Consider the following 16,679-nt stretch of genomic DNA (forward strand, 5'->3'; position numbering starts at 1 on the left):
GAGATGAGTTGCTTTCATGAATACCTTATTTTGGAAACAGAGGTCTCTGACACATGTGAGAAGTACTGTATTTGTAACAGAGAATTTTCATGAATGCATGATGTTGGAATTTCGTATTCGTGCGATGAATATATGTAAAACTCGGGTTACTCCTTGCTGATAATACTAGCAGCAGTTTCTGTAGTGTAGTGGTTATCACGTTCGCTTAACACGCGAAAGGTCCCTGGTTCGAAACCAGGCGGAAACAGTCCTTTTTGACACATGCAGTAAGTAACGTATTTATAAAAGAGATGAGTTGCTTTCATGAATACCTTATTTTGGAAACAGAGGTCTCTGACACATGTGAGAAGTACTGTATTTGTAACAGAGAATTTTCATGAATGCATGATGTTGGAATTTCGTATTCGTGCGATGAATATATGTAAAACTCGGGTTACTCCTTGCTGATAATAGTAGCAGCAGTTTCTGTAGTGTAGTGGTTATCACGTTTGCTTTACACGCGAAAGGTCCCTGGTTTGAAACCGCGCGGAAACATAGCGTAGTGGTTATCCTTTTTGACACATGCAGTAAGTAACGTTTTTATAAAAGAGATGAGTTGCTTTCATGAATACCTTATTTTGGAAACAGAGGTCTCTGACACATGTGAGAAGTACTGTATTTGTAACAGAGAATTTTCATGAATGCATGATGTTGGAATTTCGTATTCGTGCGATGAATATATGTAAAACTCGGGTTACTCCTTGCTGATAATAGTAGCAGCAGTTTCTGTAGTGTAGTGGTTATCACGTTTGCTTTACACGCGAAAGGTCCCTGGTTCGAAACCAGGCGGAAACAGTCCTTTTTGACACATGCAGTAAGTAACGTATTTATAAAAGAGATGAGTTGCTTTCATGAATACCTTATTTTGGAAACAGAGGTCTCTGACACATGTGAGAAGTACTGTATTTGTAACAGAGAATTTTCATGAATGCATGATGTTGGAATTTCGTATTCGTGCGATGAATATATGTAAAACTCGGGTTACTCCTTGCTGATAATACTAGCAGCAGTTTCTGTAGTGTAGTGGTTATCACGTTCGCTTTACACGCGAAAGGTCCCTGGTTCGAAACCAGGCGGAAACAGTCCTTTTGACACATGCAGTAAGTAACGTATTTATAAAAGAGATGAGTTGCTTTCATGAATACCTTATTTTGGAAACAGAGGTCTCTGACACATGTGAGAAGTACTGTATTTGTAACAGAGAATTTTCATGAATGCATGATGTTGGAATTTCGTATTCGTGCGATGAATATATGTAAAACTCGGGTTACTCCTTGCTGATAATACTAGCAGCAGTTTCTGTAGTGTAGTGGTTATCACGTTTGCTTTACACGCGAAAGGTCCCTGGTTCGAAACCGGGCGGAAACATAGTCCTTTTGACACATGCAGTAAGTAACGTTTTTATAAAAGAGATGAGTTGCTTTCATGAATACCTTATTTTGGAAACAGAGGTCTCTGACACATGTGAGAAGTACTGTATTTGTAACAGAGAATTTTCATAAATGCATTATGTTGGAATTTCGAATTCGTGCGATGAATATCTGTACAATTTGGTTTACTACACAGTAGTAATTCCAGCAGCAGTTTCTCTAGTTTAGTAGTTATCAAGTTTGCTTTACACTCGAATGGTCCCCGGTTCGAAGCGGGCGGAAACAGTTCTCTATGACAAATCCAGTAAGTACTGTATTTGTAACAGAGAATAGTTGTTCTAATAAATGCCTTATTTTGGAAATTCGAATACATGCAATGAATATCTGTAAAACTCGGGTTACTCCTTGCTGATAATAGTAGCAGCAGTTTCTGTAGTGTAGTGGTTATCACGTTTGCTTTACACGCGAAAGGTCCCTGGTTCGAAACCGGGCGGAAACATAGTGTAGTGGTTATCCTTTTTGACACATGCAGTAAGTAACGTTTTTATAAAAGAGATGAGTTGCTTTCATGAATACCTTATTTTGGAAACAGAGGTCTCTGACACATGTGAGAAGTACTGTATTTGTAACAGAGAATTTTCATGAATGCATGATGTTGGAATTTCGTATTCGTGCGATGAATATATGTAAAACTCGGGTTACTCCTTGCTGATAATACTAGCAGCAGTTTCTGTAGTGTAGTGGTTATCACGTTCGCTTAACACACGAAAGGTCCCTGGTTCGAAACCGGGCGGAAACATAGTTATCCTTTGACACATGCAGTAAGTAACGTTTTTATAAAAGAGATGAGTTGCTTTCATGAATACCTTATTTTGGAAACAGAGGTCTCTGACACATGTGAGAAGTACTGTATTTGTAACAGAGAATTTTCATGAATGCATGATGTTGGAATTTCGTATTCGTGCGATGAATATATGTAAAACTCGGGTTACTCCTTGCTGATAATACTAGCAGCAGTTTCTGTAGTGTAGTGGTTATCACGTTTGCTTTACACGCGAAAGGTCCCTGGTTCGAAACCAGGCGGAAACAGTCATTCCTTGACACATGCAGTAAGTAACGTATTTATAAAAGAGATGAGTTGCTTTCATGAATACCTTATTTTGGAAACAGAGGTCTCTGACACATGTGAGAAGTACTGTATTTGTAACAGAGAATTTTCATAAATGCATTATGTTGGAATTTCGAATTCGTGCGATTAATATCTGTACAATTTGGTTTACTCCACAGTAGTAATTCCAGCAGCAGTTTCTCTAGTTTAGTAGTTATCAAGTTTGCTTTACACTCGAATGGTCCCCGGTTCGAAGCGGGCGGAAACAGTTCTCTATGACAAATCCAGTAAGTACCGTATTTGTAACAGAGAATAGTTGTTCTAATAAATGCCTTATTTTGGAAATTCAAATACATGCAATGAATATCTGTAAAACTCGGGTTACTCCTTGCTTATAATAGTAGCAGCAGTTTCTGTAGTGTAGTGGTTATCACGTTCGCTTTACACGCGAAAGGTCCCTGGTTCGAAACCTGGCGGAAACAGTCCTCTTTGACACATGCAGTAAGTACCGTATTTCTAAAAGAGATGAGTGGCTTTCATTAATACCTTACTTTGGAAATTCAAATACATGCACTTACTATAAGAAATTTTGTTTTACTTCTTGCAGGTATCTCAAGCAGAAGTTTCTGTAGTGTAGCTGTTATCACGTGTGCTTAACATGCAAAAGGTCCCTGGTTTGAACCTCTGTGGAAACAGCACTTGTTGATACATTCAATAAATACCATTGTTGAAAATGAAAATTAAATTTTTCAATAATGCCTTCTTTTGGGAATCAAAAGATTCCATAGCGTAGTGGTTATCAAGTTCACTTAAGACGTTTTTAAAAAGTATGAGTTTTTCATGATGGAAACAGAGGTCTCTGACACATGTGAGAAGTACTGTATTTGTAACAGAGAATTTTCATGAATGCATGATGTTGGAATTTCGTATTCGTGCGATGAATATATGTAAAACTCGGGTTACTCCTTGCTGATAATACTAGCAGCAGTTTCTGTAGTGTAGTGGTTATCACGTTCGCTTTACACGCGAAAGGTCCCTGGTTCGAAACCAGGCGGAAACAGTCCTTTTTGACACATGCAGTAAGTAACGTTTTTATAAAAGAGATGAGTTGCTTTCATGAATACCTTATTTTGGAAACAGAGGTCTCTGACACATGTGAGAAGTACTGTATTTGTAACAGAGAATTTTCATAAATGCATTATGTTGGAATTTCGAATTCGTGCGATGAATATCTGTACAATTTGGTTTACTACACAGTAGTAATTCCAGCAGCAGTTTCTCTAGTTTAGTAGTTATCAAGTTTGCTTTACACTCGAATGGTCCCCGGTTCGAAGCGGGCGGAAACAGTTCTCTATGACAAATCCAGTAAGTACTGTATTTGTAACAGAGAATAGTTGTTCTAATAAATGCCTTATTTTGGAAATTCGAATACATGCAATGAATATCTGTAAAACTCGGGTTACTCCTTGCTGATAATAGTAGCAGCAGTTTCTGTAGTGTAGTGGTTATCACGTTTGCTTTACACGCGAAAGGTCCCTGGTTCGAAACCTGGCGGAAACATAGCGTAGTTGTTATCCTTTTTGACACATGCAGTAAGTAACGTTTTTATAAAAGAGATGAGTTGCTTTCATGAATACCTTATTTTGGAAACAGAGGTCTCTGACACATGTGAGAAGTACTGTATTTGTAACAGAGAATTTTCATGAATGCATGATGTTGGAATTTCGTATTCGTGCGATGAATATATGTAAAACTCGGGTTACTCCTTGCTGATAATACTAGCAGCAGTTTCTGTAGTGTAGTGGTTATCACGTTTGCTTTACACGCGAAAGGTCCCTGGTTCGAAACCGGGCGGAAACATAGTGTAGTGGTTATCCTTTTTGACACATGCAGTAAGTAACGTTTTTATAAAAGAGATGAGTTGCTTTCATGAATACCTTATTTTGGAAACAGAGGTCTCTGACACATGTGAGAAGTACTGTATTTGTAACAGAGAATTTTCATGAATGCATGATGTTGGAATTTCGTATTCGTGCGATGAATATATGTAAAACTCGGGTTACTCCTTGCTGATAATACTAGCAGCAGTTTCTGTAGTGTAGTGGTTATCACGTTTGCTTTACACGCAAAGGTCCCTGGTTCGAAACCAGGCGGAAACAGTCATTTTGACACATGCAGTAAGTAACGTTTTATAAAAGAGATGAGTTGCTTTCATGAATACCTTATTTTGGAAACAGAGGTCTCTGACACATGTGAGAAGTACTGTATTTGTAACAGAGAATTTTCATAAATGCATTATGTTGGAATTTCGAATTTGTGCGATTAATATCTGTACAATTTGGTTTACTCCACAGTAGTAATTCCAGCAGCAGTTTCTCTAGTTTAGTAGTTATCAAGTTTGCTTTACACTCGAATGGTCCCCGGTTCGAAGCGGGCATTCACCTTATGACATCCACTAAGTAACGAACAGTTCTCTATGACAAATCCAGTAAGTACCGTATTTGTAACAGAGAATTTGTTCTAATAAATGCCTTATTTTGGAAATTCGAATACATGCAATGAATATCTGTAAAACTCGGGTTACTCCTTGCTTATAATAGTAGCAGCAGTTTCTGTAGTGTAGTGGTTATCACGTTCGCTTTACACGCGAAAGGTCCCTGGTTCGAAACCTGGCGGAAACAGTCCTTTTTGACACATGCAGTAAGTAACGTATTTATAAAAGAGATGAGTTGCTTTCATGAATACCTTATTTTGGAAACAGAGGTCTCTGACACATGTGAGAAGTACTGTATTTGTAACAGAGAATTTTCATGAATGCATGATGTTGGAATTTCGAATTCGTGCGATGAATATCTGTACAATTTGGTTTACTACACAGTAGTAATTCCAGCAGCAGTTTCTCTAGTTTAGTAGTTATCAAGTTTGCTTTACACTCGAATGGTCCCCGGTTCGAAGCGGGCGGAAACAGTTCTCTATGACAAATCCAGTAAGTACTGTATTTGTAACAGAGAATAGTTGTTCTAATAAATGCCTTATTTTGGAAATTCGAATACATGCAATGAATATCTGTAAAACTCGGGTTACTCCTTGCTGATAATAGTAGCAGCAGTTTCTGTAGTGTAGTGGTTATCACGTTCGCTTTACACGCGAAAGGTCCCTGGTTCGAAACCTGGCGGAAACATAGCGTAGTTGTTATCCTTTTTGACACATGCAGTAAGTAACGTTTTTATAAAAGAGATGAGTTGCTTTCATGAATACCTTATTTTGGAAACAGAGGTCTCTGACACATGTGAGAAGTACTGTATTTGTAACAGAGAATTTTCATGAATGCATGATGTTGGAATTTCGTATTCGTGCGATGAATATATGTAAAACTCGGGTTACTCCTTGCTGATAATACTAGCAGCAGTTTCTGTAGTGTAGTGGTTATCACGTTTGCTTTACACGCGAAAGGTCCCTGGTTCGAAACCAGGCGGAAACAGTCCTTTTGACACATGCAGTAAGTAACGTATTTATAAAAGAGATGAGTTGCTTTCATGAATACCTTATTTTGGAAACAGAGGTCTCTGACACATGTGAGAAGTACTGTATTTGTAACAGAGAATTTTCATAAATGCATTATGTTGGAATTTCGAATTTGTGCGATTAATATCTGTACAATTTGGTTTACTCCACAGTAGTAATTCCAGCAGCAGTTTCTCTAGTTTAGTAGTTATCAAGTTTGCTTTACACTCGAATGGTCCCCGGTTCGAAGCGGGCGGAAACAGTTCTCTATGACAAATCCAGTAAGTACTGTATTTGTAACAGAGAATTTTCAATAAATGCATGATGTTGGAATTTCGAATTCATGCAATGAATATATGTAAAACTCGGGTTACTCCTTGCTGATAATAGTAGCAGCAGTTTCTGTAGTGTAGTGGTTATCACGTTTGCTTTACACGCGAAAGGTCCCTGGTTCGAAACCGGGCGGAAACATAGTGTAGTTGTTATCCTTTTTGACACATGCAGTAAGTAACGTTTTTATAAAAGAGATGAGTTGCTTTCATGAATACCTTATTTTGGAAACAGAGGTCTCTGACACATGTGAGAAGTACTGTATTTGTAACAGAGAATTTTCATGAATGCATGATGTTGGAATTTCGTATTCGTGCGATGAATATATGTAAAACTCGGGTTACTCCTTGCTGATAATACTAGCAGCAGTTTCTGTAGTGTAGTGGTTATCACGTTTGCTTTACACGCGAAAGGTCCCTGGTTCGAAACCGGGCGGAAACATAGTGTAGTGGTTATCCTTTTTGACACATGCAGTAAGTAACGTTTTTATAAAAGAGATGAGTTGCTTTCATGAATACCTTATTTTGGAAACAGAGGTCTCTGACACATGTGAGAAGTACTGTATTTGTAACAGAGAATTTTCATGAATGCATGATGTTGGAATTTCGTATTCGTGCGATGAATATATGTAAAACTCGGGTTACTCCTTGCTGATAATACTAGCAGCAGTTTCTGTAGTGTAAGTGGTTATCACGTTTGCTTTACACGCGAAAGGTCCCTGGTTCGAAACCAGGCGGAAACAGTCCTTTTTGACACATGCAGTAAGTAACGTTTTTATAAAAGAGATGAGTTGCTTTCATGAATACCTTATTTTGGAAACAGAGGTCTCTGACACATGTGAGAAGTACTGTATTTGTAACAGAGAATTTTCATGAATGCATGATGTTGGAATTTCGTATTCGTGCGATGAATATATGTAAAACTCGGGTTACTCCTTGCTGATAATAGTAGCAGCAGTTTCTGTAGTGTAGTGGTTATCACGTTTGCTTTACACGCGAAAGGTCCCTGGTTCGAAACCGGGCGGAAACATAGTGTAGTGGTTATCCTTTTGACACATGCAGTAAGTAACGTTTTTATAAAAGAGATGAGTTGCTTTCATGAATACCTTATTTTGGAAACAGAGGTCTCTGACACATGTGAGAAGTACTGTATTTGTAACAGAGAATTTTCATGAATGCATGATGTTGGAATTTCGTATTCGTGCGATGAATATATGTAAAACTCGGGTTACTCCTTGCTGATAATACTAGCAGCAGTTTCTGTAGTGTAGTGGTTATCACGTTTGCTTTACACGCGAAAGGTCCCTGGTTCGAAACCAGGCGGAAACATAGTGTAGTGTTATCCTTTTGACACATGCAGTAAGTAACGTTTTTATAAAAGAGATGAGTTGCTTTCATGAATACCTTATTTTGGAAACAGAGGTCTCTGACACATGTGAGAAGTACTGTATTTGTAACAGAGAATTTTCATGAATGCATGATGTTGGAATTTCGTATTCGTGCGATGAATATATGTAAAACTCGGGTTACTCCTTGCTGATAATACTAGCAGCAGTTTCTGTAGTGTAGTGGTTATCACGTTTGCTTTACACGCGAAAGGTCCCTGGTTCGAAACCAGGAGGAAACAGTCATTTTGACACATGACAGCAGTAAGTAACGTATTTATAAAAGAGATGAGTTGCTTTCATGAATACCTTATTTTGGAAACAGAGGTCTCTGACACATGTGAGAAGTACTGTATTTGTAACAGAGAATTTTCATAAATGCATTATGTTGGAATTTCGAATTCGTGCGATGAATATCTGTACAATTTGGTTTACTCCACAGTAGTAATTCCAGCAGCAGTTTCTCTAGTTTAGTAGTTATCAAGTTTGCTTTACACTCGAATGGTCCCCGGTTCGAAGCGGGCGGAAACAGTTCTCTATGACAAATCCAGTAAGTACCGTATTTGTAACAGAGAATTTTCATGAATACATGATTTGGAATTTCGTATTCATGCAATGAATATATGTAAAACTCGGGTTACTCCTTGCTGATAATAGTAGCAGCAGTTTCTGTAGTGTAGTGGTTATCACGTTTGCTTTACACGCGAAAGGTCCCTGGTTCGAAACCGGGCGGAAACATAGTGTAGTGGTTATCCTTTTTGACACATGCAGTAAGTAACGTTTTTATAAAAGAGATGAGTTGCTTTCATGAATACCTTATTTTGGAAACAGAGGTCTCTGACACATGTGAGAAGTACTGTATTTGTAACAGAGAATTTTCATGAATGCATGATGTTGGAATTTCGTATTCGTGCGATGAATATATGTAAAACTCGGGTTACTCCTTGCTGATAATACTAGCAGCAGTTTCTGTAGTGTAGTGGTTATCACGTTTGCTTTACACGCGAAAGGTCCCTGGTTCGAAACCGGGCGAAACATAGTGTATTTGTTATCCTTTTGACACATGCAGTAAGTAACGTTTTTATAAAAGAGATGAGTTGCTTTCATGAATACCTTATTTTGGAAACAGAGGTCTCTGACACATGTGAGAAGTACTGTATTTGTAACAGAGAATTTTCATGAATGCATGATGTTGGAATTTCGTATTCGTGCGATGAATATATGTAAAACTCGGGTTACTCCTTGCTGATAATACTAGCAGCAGTTTCTGTAGTGTAGTGGTTATCACGTTTGCTTTACACGCGAAAGGTCCCTGGTTCGAAACCGGCGGAAACATAGTGTAGTTGTTATCCTTTTGACACATGCAGTAAGTAACGTTTTTATAAAAGAGATGAGTTGCTTTCATGAATACCTTATTTTGGAAACAGAGGTCTCTGACACATGTGAGAAGTACTGTATTTGTAACAGAGAATTTTCATGAATGCATGATGTTGGAATTTCGTATTCGTGCGATGAATATATGTAAAACTCGGGTTACTCCTTGCTGATAATACTAGCAGCAGTTTCTGTAGTGTAGTGGTTATCACGTTTGCTTTACACGCAAAAGGTCCCTGGATCGAAACCAGGAGGAAACAGTCATTCTTGACACATGCAGTAAGTAACGTATTTATAAAAGAGATGAGTTGCTTTCATGAATACCTTATTTTGGAAACAGAGGTCTCTGACACATGTGAGAAGTACTGTATTTGTAACAGAGAATTTTCATAAATGCATTATGTTGGAATTTCGAATTTGTGCGATTAATATCTGTACAATTTGGTTTACTCCACAGTAGTAATTCCAGCAGCAGTTTCTCTAGTTTAGTAGTTATCAAGTTTGCTTTACACTCGAATGGTCCCCGGTTCGAAGCGGGCGGAAACAGTTCTCTATGACAAATCCAGTAAGTACCGTATTTGTAACAGAGAATTTTCATGAATACATGATGTTGGAATTTCGTATTCGTGCGATGAATATATGTAAAACTCGGGTTACTCCTTGCTGATAATAGTAGCAGCAGTTTCTGTAGTGTAGTGGTTATCACGTTTGCTTTACACGCGAAAGGTCCCTGGTTCGAAACCTGGCGGAAACATAGTGTAGTGGTTATCCTTTTTGACACATGCAGTAAGTAACGTTTTTATAAAAGAGATGAGTTGCTTTCATGAATACCTTATTTTGGAAACAGAGGTCTCTGACACATGTGAGAAGTACTGTATTTGTAACAGAGAATTTTCATGAATGCATGATGTTGGAATTTCGTATTCGTGCGATGAATATATGTAAAACTCGGGTTACTCCTTGCTGATAATACTAGCAGCAGTTTCTGTAGTGTAGTGGTTATCACGTTCGCTTTACACGCAAAAGGTCCCTGGATCGAAACCAGGAGGAAACAGTCATTCTTGACACATGCAGTAAGTAACGTATTTATAAAAGAGATGAGTTGCTTTCATGAATACCTTATTTTGGAAACAGAGGTCTCTGACACATGTGAGAAGTACTGTATTTGTAACAGAGAATTTTCATAAATGCATTATGTTGGAATTTCGAATTTGTGCGATTAATATCTGTACAATTTGGTTTACTCCACAGTAGTAATTCCAGCAGCAGTTTCTCTAGTTTAGTAGTTATCAAGTTTGCTTTACACTCGAATGGTCCCCGGTTCGAAGCGGGCGGAAACAAATCCAGTTTCTCTATGACAAATCCAGTAAGTACCGTATTTGTAACAGAGAATAGTTGTTCTAATAAAATGCCTTATTTTGGAAATTCGAATACATGCAATGAATATCTGTAAAACTCGGGTTACTCCTTGCTTATAATAGTAGCAGCAGTTTCTGTAGTGTAGTGGTTATCACGTTCGCTTTACACGCGAAAGGTCCCTGGTTCGAAACCTGGCGGAAACAGTCCTCTTTGACACATGCAGTAAGTAACGTTTTCATAAAAGAGATGAGTTGCTTTCATGAATACCTTATTTTGGAAACAGAGGTCTCTGACACATGTGAGAAGTACTGTATTTGTAACAGAGAATTTTCATGAATGCATGATGTTGGAATTTCGTATTCGTGCGATGAATATATGTAAAACTCGGGTTACTCCTTGCTGATAATAGTAGCAGCAGTTTCTGTAGTGTAGTGGTTATCACGTTCGCTTTACACGCGAAAGGTCCCTGGTTCGAAACCTGGCGGAAACATAGCGTAGTTGTTATCCTTTTTGACACATGCAGTAAGTAACGTTTTTATAAAAGAGATGAGTTGCTTTCATGAATACCTTATTTTGAAACAGAGGTCTCTGACACATGTGAGAAGTACTGTATTTGTAACAGAGAATTTTCATGAATGCATGATGTTGGAATTTCGTATTCGTGCGATGAATATATGTAAAACTCGGGTTACTCCTTGCTGATAATACTAGCAGCAGTTTCTGTAGTGTAGTGGTTATCACGTTTGCTTTACACGCGAAAGGTCCCTGGTTCGAAACCAGGCGGAAACAGTCCTTTTTGACACATGCAGTAAGTAACGTATTTATAAAAGAGATGAGTTGCTTTCATGAATACCTTATTTTGGAAACAGAGGTCTCTGACACATGTGAGAAGTACTGTATTTGTAACAGAGAATTTTCATAAATGCATTATGTTGGAATTTCGAATTTGTGCGATTAATATCTGTACAATTTGGTTTACTCCACAGTAGTAATTCCAGCAGCAGTTTCTCTAGTTTAGTAGTTATCAAGTTTGCTTTACACTCGAATGGTCCCCGGTTCGAAGCGAAACAGTTCTCTATGACAAATCCAGTAAGTACCGTATTTGTAACAGAGAATTTTCATGAATACATGATGTTGGAATTTCGTATTCGTGCGATGAATATATGTAAAACTCGGGTTACTCCTTGCTGATAATAGTAGCAGCAGTTTCTGTAGTGTAGTGGTTATCACGTTTGCTTTACACGCGAAAGGTCCCTGGTTCGAAACCGTGTGGAAGCATAGTGTAGTGGTTATCCTTTTTGACACATGCAGTAAGTAACGTTTTTATAAAAGAGATGAGTTGCTTTCATGAATACCTTATTTTGGAAACAGAGGTCTCTGACACATGTGAGAAGTACTGTATTTGTAACAGAGAATTTTCATGAATGCATGATGTTGGAATTTCGTATTCGTGCGATGAATATATGTAAAACTCGGGTTACTCCTTGCTGATAATACTAGCAGCAGTTTCTGTAGTGTAGTGGTTATCACGTTTGCTTTACACGCGAAAGGTCCCTGGTCGAAACCGGGGGAAACAGTCCTTCTTGACACATGCAGTAAGTAACGTTTTTATAAAAGAGATGAGTTGCTTTCATGAATACCTTATTTTGGAAACAGAGGTCTCTGACACATGTGAGAAGTACTGTATTTGTAACAGAGAATTTTCATAAATGCATTATGTTGGAATTTCGAATTTGTGCGATTAATATCTGTACAATTTGGTTTACTGAGTAGTAATTCCAGCAGCAGTTTCTCTAGTTTAGTAGTTATCAAACAGAATGGTCCCCGGTCTGACAAACAGTTCTCTATGACAAATCCAGTAAGTACCGTATTTGTAACAGAGAATTTTCATGAATACATGATGTTGGAATTTCGTATTCGTGCGATGAATATATGTAAAACTCGGGTTACTCCTTGCTGATAATAGTAGCAGCAGTTTCTGTAGTGTAGTGGTTATCACGTTTGCTTTACACGCGAAAGGTCCCTGGTTCGAAACCGGGCGGAACATATCAATGAGTCCGTAGTGGTTATCCTTTTTGACACATGCAGTAAGTAACGTTTTTATAAAAGAGATGAGTTGCTTTCATGAATACCTTATTTTGGAAACAGAGGTCTCTGACACATGTGAGAAGTACTGTATTTGTAACAGAGAATTTTCATAAATGCATGATGTTGGAATTTCGTTTGTGCGATTAATATCTGTACAATTTGGTTTACTCCACAGTGAATTCCAGCAGCAGTTTCTCTAGTTTAGTAAAAGTTTGCTTTACACTCGAATGGTCCCCGGTTCGACTCTCTTGACAAATGATAATACCGTAGCAGCAGTTTCTGTAGTGTATGTTGGAATTTCGTGGTTATGAATATATGTAAAACTCGGGTTACTCCTTGCTGATAATAGTAGCAGCAGTTTCTGTAGTGTAGTGGTTATCACGTTTGCTTTACACGCGAAAGGTCCCTGGTTCGAAACCGTGCGGAAACATAGTGTAGTGGTTATCCTTTTTGACACATGCAGTAAGTAACGTTTTTATAAAAGAGATGAGTTGCTTTCATGAATACCTTATTTTGGAAACAGAGGTCTCTGACACATGTGAGAAGTACTGTATTTGTAACAGAGAATTTTCATGAATGCATGATGTTGGAATTTCGTATTCGTGCGATGAATATATGTAAAACTCGGGTTACTCCTTGCTGATAATACTAGCAGCAGTTTCTGTAGTGTAGTGGTTATCACGTTCGCTTTACACGCAAAAGGTCCCTGGATCGAAACCAGGAGGAAACAGTCATTCTTGACACATGCAGTAAGTAACGTATTTATAAAAGAGATGAGTTGCTTTCATGAATACCTTATTTTGGAAACAGAGGTCTCTGACACATGTGAGAAGTACTGTATTTGTAACAGAGAATTTTCATAAATGCATTATGTTGGAATTTCGAATTTGTGCGATTAATATCTGTACAATTTGGTTTACTCCACAGTAGTAATTCCAGCAGCAGTTTCTCTAGTTTAGTAGTTATCAAGTTTGCTTTACACTCGAATGGTCCCCGGTTCGAAGCGGGCGGAAACAGTTCTCTATGACAAATCCAGTAAGTACCGTATTTGTAACAGAGAATAGTTGTTCTAATAAATGCCTTATTTTGGAAATTCGAATACATGCAATGAATATCTGTAAAACTCGGGTTACTCCTTGCTTATAATAGTAGCAGCAGTTTCTGTAGTGTAGTGGTTATCACGTTCGCTTTACACGCGAAAGGTCCCTGGTTCGAAACCTGGCGGAAACAGTCCTCTTTGACACATGCAGTAAGTACCGTATTTCTAAAAGAGATGAGTTGCTTTCATGAATACCTTATTTTGGAAACAGAGGTCTCTGACACATGTGAGAAGTACTGTATTTGTAACAGAGAATTTTCATGAATGCATGATGTTGGAATTTCGTATTCGTGCGATGAATATATGTAAAACTCGGGTTACTCCTTGCTGATAATAGTAGCAGCAGTTTCTGTAGTGTAGTGGTTATCACGTTCGCTTTACACGCGAAAGGTCCCTGGTTCGAAACCTGGCGGAAACATAGCGTAGTTGTTATCCTTTTTGACACATGCAGTAAGTAACGTTTTTATAAAAGAGATGAGTTGCTTTCATGAATACCTTATTTTGGAAACAGAGGTCTCTGACACATGTGAGAAGTACTGTATTTGTAACAGAGAATTTTCATGAATGCATGATGTTGGAATTTCGTATTCGTGCGATGAATATATGTAAAACTCGGGTTACTCCTTGCTGATAATACTAGCAGCAGTTTCTGTAGTGTAGTGGTTATCACGTTTGCTTTACACGCGAAAGGTCCCTGGTTCGAAACCAGGAGGAAACAGTCCTTTTTGACACATGCAGTAAGTAACGTATTTATAAAAGAGATGAGTTGCTTTCATGAATACCTTATTTTGGAAACAGAGGTCTCTGACACATGTGAGAAGTACTGTATTTGTAACAGAGAATTTTCATAAATGCATTATGTTGGAATTTCGAATTTGTGCGATTAATATCTGTACAATTTGGTTTACTCCACAGTAGTAATTCCAGCAGCAGTTTCTCTAGTTTAGTAGTTATCAAGTTTGCTTTACACTCGAATGGTCCCCGGTTCGAAGCGGGCGGAAACAGTTCTCTATGACAAATCCAGTAAGTACCGTATTTGTAACAGAGAATTTTTCTGAATAAATGATGTTGGAATTTCGTATTCATGCAATGAATATATGTAAAACTCGGGTTACTCCTTGCTGATAATAGTAGCAGCAGTTTCTGTAGTGTAGTGGTTATCACGTTTGCTTTACACGCGAAAGGTCCCTGGTTCGAAACCGGGCGGAAACATAGTGTAGTGGTTATCCTTTTTGACACATGCAGTAAGTAACGTTTTTATAAAAGAGATGAGTTGCTTTCATGAATACCTTATTTTGGAAACAGAGGTCTCTGACACATGTGAGAAGTACTGTATTTGTAACAGAGAATTTTCATGAATGCATGATGTTGGAATTTCGTATTCGTGCGATGAATATATGTAAAACTCGGGTTACTCCTTGCTGATAATACTAGCAGCAGTTTCTGTAGTGTAGTGGTTATCACGTTTGCTTTACACGCAAAAGGTCCCTGGATCGAAACCAGGAGGAAACAGTCATTCTTGACACATGCAGTAAGTAACGTATTTATAAAAGAGATGAGTTGCTTTCATGAATACCTTATTTTGGAAACAGAGGTCTCTGACACATGTGAGAAGTACTGTATTTGTAACAGAGAATTTTCATAAATGCATTATGTTGGAATTTCGAATTTGTGCGATTAATATCTGTACAATTTGGTTTACTCCACAGTAGTAATTCCAGCAGCAGTTTCTCTAGTTTAGTAGTTATCAAGTTTGCTTTACACTTAATGGTCCCCGGTTCGAAAAACAGTTCTCTATGACAAATGTGAGTAAGTACTGTATTTGTAACAGAGAATAGTTGTTCTAATAAATGCCTTATTTTGGAAATTCGAATACATGCAATGAATATCTGTAAAACTCGGGTTACTCCTTGCTGATAATAGTAGCAGCAGTTTCTGTAGTGTAGTGGTTATCATGTTCGCTTTACACGTGAAAGGGCCCTGGTTCGAAACCTGGCGGAAACATAGCGTAGTCCTTTTGACACATGCAGTAAGTAACGTTTTTATAAAAGAGATGAGTTGCTTTCATGAATACCTTATTTTGGAAACAGAGGTCTCTGACACATGTGAGAAGTACTGTATTTGTAACAGAGAATTTTCATAAATGCATTATGTTGGAATTTCGAATTTGTGCGATTAATATCTGTACAATTTGGTTTACTCCACAGTAGTAATTCCAGCAGCAGTTTCTCTAGTTTAGTAGTTATCAAGTTTGCTTTACACTCGAATGGTCCCCGGTTCGAAGCGGGCGGAAACAGTTCTCTATGACAAATCCAGTAAGTACCGTATTTGTAACAGAGAATTTTCATGAATACATGATGTTGGAATTTCGTATTCGTGCGATGAATATATGTAAAACTCGGGTTACTCCTTGCTGATAATAGTAGCAGCAGTTTCTGTAGTGTAGTGGTTATCACGTTTGCTTTACACGCGAAAGGTCCCTGGTTCGAAACCGGGCGGAAACATAGTGTAGTTGTTATCCTTTTGACACATGCAGTAAGTAACGTTTTTATAAAAGAGATGAGTTGCTTTCATGAATACCTTATTTTGGAAACAGAGGTCTCTGACACATGTGAGAAGTACTGTATTTGTAACAGAGAATTTTCATGAATGCATGATGTTGGAATTTCGTATTCGTGCGATGAATATATGTAAAACTCGGGTTACTCCTTGCTGATAATACTAGCAGCAGTTTCTGTAGTGTAGTGGTTATCACGTTCGCTTTACACGCGAAAGGTCCCTGGTTCGAAACCGGGCGGAAACATATGTATTTGTTATCCTTTTTGACACATGCAGTAAGTAACGTTTTTATAAAAGAGATGAGTTGCTTTCATGAATACCTTATTTTGGAAACAGAGGTCTCTGACACATGTGAGAAGTACTGTATTTGTAACAGAGAATTTTCATGAATGCATGATGTTGGAATTTCGTATTCGTGCGATGAATATATGTAAAACTCGGGTTACTCCTTGCTGATAATACTAG

At 38.0% G+C, this 16,679-nt stretch overlaps 27 non-coding genes across 27 annotated transcripts; all 27 read left to right on the forward strand.

Moving 5' to 3' along the window:
- Window positions 1–174: 174 nt before the first annotated feature.
- Window positions 175–247, forward strand: trnav-aac. Its single transcript has one exon. It is a non-coding gene; the product is annotated as a tRNA-Val (tRNA).
- Window positions 248–761: 514 nt separating this feature from the next.
- trnav-uac lies at window positions 762–834 on the forward strand. Its single transcript has one exon. It is a non-coding gene; the product is annotated as a tRNA-Val (tRNA).
- A 214-nt stretch (window positions 835–1,048) lies between these two features.
- trnav-uac lies at window positions 1,049–1,121 on the forward strand. The gene has a single exon. It is a non-coding gene; the product is annotated as a tRNA-Val (tRNA).
- Window positions 1,122–1,334: 213 nt separating this feature from the next.
- On the forward strand, window positions 1,335–1,407 carry trnav-uac. Its single transcript has one exon. It is a non-coding gene; the product is annotated as a tRNA-Val (tRNA).
- A 428-nt stretch (window positions 1,408–1,835) lies between these two features.
- Window positions 1,836–1,908, forward strand: trnav-uac. Its single transcript has one exon. It is a non-coding gene; the product is annotated as a tRNA-Val (tRNA).
- Window positions 1,909–2,135: 227 nt separating this feature from the next.
- Window positions 2,136–2,208, forward strand: trnav-aac. The gene has a single exon. It is a non-coding gene; the product is annotated as a tRNA-Val (tRNA).
- A 217-nt stretch (window positions 2,209–2,425) lies between these two features.
- trnav-uac lies at window positions 2,426–2,498 on the forward strand. The gene has a single exon. It is a non-coding gene; the product is annotated as a tRNA-Val (tRNA).
- Window positions 2,499–2,926: 428 nt separating this feature from the next.
- On the forward strand, window positions 2,927–2,999 carry trnav-uac. Its single transcript has one exon. It is a non-coding gene; the product is annotated as a tRNA-Val (tRNA).
- Window positions 3,000–3,504: 505 nt separating this feature from the next.
- Window positions 3,505–3,577, forward strand: trnav-uac. The gene has a single exon. It is a non-coding gene; the product is annotated as a tRNA-Val (tRNA).
- A 727-nt stretch (window positions 3,578–4,304) lies between these two features.
- On the forward strand, window positions 4,305–4,377 carry trnav-uac. Its single transcript has one exon. It is a non-coding gene; the product is annotated as a tRNA-Val (tRNA).
- Window positions 4,378–4,604: 227 nt separating this feature from the next.
- On the forward strand, window positions 4,605–4,676 carry trnav-uac. Its single transcript has one exon. It is a non-coding gene; the product is annotated as a tRNA-Val (tRNA).
- Window positions 4,677–5,125: 449 nt separating this feature from the next.
- Window positions 5,126–5,198, forward strand: trnav-uac. The gene has a single exon. It is a non-coding gene; the product is annotated as a tRNA-Val (tRNA).
- A 427-nt stretch (window positions 5,199–5,625) lies between these two features.
- trnav-uac lies at window positions 5,626–5,698 on the forward strand. Its single transcript has one exon. It is a non-coding gene; the product is annotated as a tRNA-Val (tRNA).
- Window positions 5,699–5,925: 227 nt separating this feature from the next.
- On the forward strand, window positions 5,926–5,998 carry trnav-uac. Its single transcript has one exon. It is a non-coding gene; the product is annotated as a tRNA-Val (tRNA).
- A 421-nt stretch (window positions 5,999–6,419) lies between these two features.
- trnav-uac lies at window positions 6,420–6,492 on the forward strand. Its single transcript has one exon. It is a non-coding gene; the product is annotated as a tRNA-Val (tRNA).
- Window positions 6,493–6,719: 227 nt separating this feature from the next.
- Window positions 6,720–6,792, forward strand: trnav-uac. Its single transcript has one exon. It is a non-coding gene; the product is annotated as a tRNA-Val (tRNA).
- Window positions 6,793–7,307: 515 nt separating this feature from the next.
- On the forward strand, window positions 7,308–7,380 carry trnav-uac. The gene has a single exon. It is a non-coding gene; the product is annotated as a tRNA-Val (tRNA).
- A 226-nt stretch (window positions 7,381–7,606) lies between these two features.
- On the forward strand, window positions 7,607–7,679 carry trnav-uac. Its single transcript has one exon. It is a non-coding gene; the product is annotated as a tRNA-Val (tRNA).
- Window positions 7,680–8,400: 721 nt separating this feature from the next.
- Window positions 8,401–8,473, forward strand: trnav-uac. The gene has a single exon. It is a non-coding gene; the product is annotated as a tRNA-Val (tRNA).
- Window positions 8,474–10,598: 2,125 nt separating this feature from the next.
- On the forward strand, window positions 10,599–10,671 carry trnav-uac. The gene has a single exon. It is a non-coding gene; the product is annotated as a tRNA-Val (tRNA).
- Window positions 10,672–10,885: 214 nt separating this feature from the next.
- On the forward strand, window positions 10,886–10,958 carry trnav-uac. The gene has a single exon. It is a non-coding gene; the product is annotated as a tRNA-Val (tRNA).
- Window positions 10,959–11,184: 226 nt separating this feature from the next.
- trnav-uac lies at window positions 11,185–11,257 on the forward strand. Its single transcript has one exon. It is a non-coding gene; the product is annotated as a tRNA-Val (tRNA).
- Window positions 11,258–13,713: 2,456 nt separating this feature from the next.
- On the forward strand, window positions 13,714–13,786 carry trnav-uac. The gene has a single exon. It is a non-coding gene; the product is annotated as a tRNA-Val (tRNA).
- Window positions 13,787–14,000: 214 nt separating this feature from the next.
- Window positions 14,001–14,073, forward strand: trnav-uac. Its single transcript has one exon. It is a non-coding gene; the product is annotated as a tRNA-Val (tRNA).
- Window positions 14,074–14,794: 721 nt separating this feature from the next.
- trnav-uac lies at window positions 14,795–14,867 on the forward strand. Its single transcript has one exon. It is a non-coding gene; the product is annotated as a tRNA-Val (tRNA).
- A 1,219-nt stretch (window positions 14,868–16,086) lies between these two features.
- Window positions 16,087–16,159, forward strand: trnav-uac. Its single transcript has one exon. It is a non-coding gene; the product is annotated as a tRNA-Val (tRNA).
- Window positions 16,160–16,385: 226 nt separating this feature from the next.
- Window positions 16,386–16,458, forward strand: trnav-uac. Its single transcript has one exon. It is a non-coding gene; the product is annotated as a tRNA-Val (tRNA).
- Window positions 16,459–16,679: the final 221 nt, after the last annotated feature.

This window comes from Oncorhynchus gorbuscha, unplaced genomic scaffold, assembly GCF_021184085.1.
Source record: "Oncorhynchus gorbuscha isolate QuinsamMale2020 ecotype Even-year unplaced genomic scaffold, OgorEven_v1.0 Un_scaffold_1699, whole genome shotgun sequence".
NCBI lineage: Eukaryota > Metazoa > Chordata > Actinopteri > Salmoniformes > Salmonidae > Oncorhynchus > Oncorhynchus gorbuscha.